Source organism: Nicotiana attenuata, chromosome 5 (genome assembly GCF_001879085.1).
Source record: "Nicotiana attenuata strain UT chromosome 5, NIATTr2, whole genome shotgun sequence".
Taxonomy (NCBI): Eukaryota; Viridiplantae; Streptophyta; class Magnoliopsida; order Solanales; family Solanaceae; genus Nicotiana; species Nicotiana attenuata.
Window position 1 is genome coordinate 26,929,081 of NC_031993.1, and position 2,500 is coordinate 26,931,580.

Sequence of the window (2,500 nt, forward strand, 5' to 3'; positions counted from 1 at the left end):
GTATATAAGCAATTGCTCTTCTTCTAGCTCTTAAAGAGTTGAGAAGAAGGCAAGCCTCGCGCCGTCGTCGTCGTCGTCGCTCGCTCGGCTCGGCTCGGCTTCGGCTACGGCTACGGCTTCGGATTTGGATTTGGATTTGGTCAAATGGTCGATTGATTGATTAATTTTTTGGACCAAATTTATTTGTTAATAGTGAATATAAACGTAATATAATCCGTGTTTGTAACGGATGTTTTCCAATTCGTGTATTGTCCCACCAGTTGCAAAAGCAGCCGCCTAGTGCTCCTCCCACCATGGCCAAGTGCTTGCTCCATAAAAAGCTAGTGCATGCTCCACCATGGAGGGTGGCGGGTCTCACAGCTGATTGCTATAAATATGAGCAGCAACAGTTGGAGAAACACACAAACACAAACACCGAAAGATCCTCTTCAATTGAACTCAACATTGGCTATACATTGCATTCCTTCCTCACAGAATTTCCGTTCGACTTCTGAGTTCTCCTCTCTTATTCTGCATTGTTTTTAACTACAAACAAAGCATCCGTAAGTGTGATTTGCTGCCGAACTTTATGTTCGCTGAAACACTGGGTTTGAAGTACCGCTACACCAGTGTGTAATTCGTTCTATCCCGGGAGGAAATAATCCATAACCTTGGGTACTAGGATGGGATTAAATTCCTTAAGGAAACATTGTGAATTCAGTGGGCTCGAATTAATTACTGTTTCATTTATATTTACATTTATATGCTAACGTTCTTTTCTCCAGAATTATTATTTACAAATACAGGATAACAACAACCAACAGACAATTCCTATTGGACTTTGTCTCCAATTATAATTGTGATTCCACAGCAACCATACCGGCTTTGAACACCGAGGGACTCGGAAATTTGTCCTCAAAAGCCGCCTATAGCCGAATCTTTCTAGTAGACCAATTGTATTATCTGCCTCCCACATCGGCACTTCACTTTCAACCATCACCTCTTGACATCTATAAATACAGTATACTCTTTATTCTATTAGCATCACTTTTGGTGTTTGGCAATCACTTTGAGTCTACTTTTGACGACTTGGAAGCATTGACGCGAAGGTAATTTCTTCTTATTTTCTTGCGCTTTTCTTCCTTTATTGGTTTTATTTTGTAGGTAAAACAAGAAGGATATATTCTTGCTTAACGAGATTATCTACGCATGAAGAAGGGTGTTATAAGGTGTGAAGGGATGAGTACTCATCCTTGCCCGAATATTGGAGAGATTACTCTCATGGCCCGACTACCGGAGAGATTACTCTCAATGTGGCCCGACTACCGGAGAGATTACTCTCAGTGTGGCCTGACTACCGGAGAAATTAATCTTAATGTGGCTCGACTACTGGAGAGATTACTCTCAAAATGACCCGTCTACTGGAGAGATTACTCTCAATGTGCTCGACTACCGGAGAGATTACTCTCAATATGGCTCGACTACCGGAGAGATTACTCTCAAAATGACCCAACTATCGGAGAGATTACTTTCAATGTGACCCGACTACCGGAGAGACTACTCTCAATGTGGCTCGACTACCGGAGAGATTACTCTCAAAGTAACCATTCTCAAGGGCAAACCCACGAAAAAGCCAACTTAAGGTGCAAAGGGACTTATATGTCCACCTTAAGATTGGAAAGTTATAAAGCTTCAACTCGAAGACTTCATGGACTTGATGACGTCGACTTGAACACTTGGAAAACTTTGAAGATTTGGTAAACTTTGAAGACTTCAACCTGAAGACCGACAAACTTGAAGATTCGATGGACTTTGACGTTTCAATCTGAAAACTTTGAGGGCTCAAATACTTCCACTTGAAGACCGACGAGTTTGAGGACCTCAACTTGAAGACTTGGAGGTTTAAATATTTCAATTTTAAGACCAACGAATTTGAAGACTGAAACTTGAAGACCGTTGGACTTGGAGATTCCAACTTGGAGACTTCGAGGGCTTAAATATTTCATCTTCTCTTTTGCTTTACATTGTCCGACTTTTGTCTTAGTCGCATAATTTTCAGCTTTACGCGCTTGTAACAAAAGATTCATATTTTATCGTCGGAGAGTCCAAATAACGAACCGTTTGATTTTTCGAATATTAGACTTCAATATCTAACATATATCCAAAATTTAGAATCAAATACCTTCACAATCGCCCAAGATAATATTTTGAAACCAACTTTAGATTCCACCACATTGAAAATTTCAGATTTGCACAGTCTCACCCAGAAAATCATATCTTGGTGTAGAAATATTGAAATTGCAAACCGTTTGATTTCTTGAAAACTAGACTTCAAAATCTAGAACATATCCAAAATTCTCAATCAAACAACTTTATAATCATCCTAGATAATATTTTGAAATAAACTTTATATTGCACCACGCTATCAATTCCATATTTGCGCAGTCTCACCAAACAAATTCATATCTTGGTGTAGAAATATTGAAATTGCGAACCGTTTGATTTTTCGGAAACCAAACTT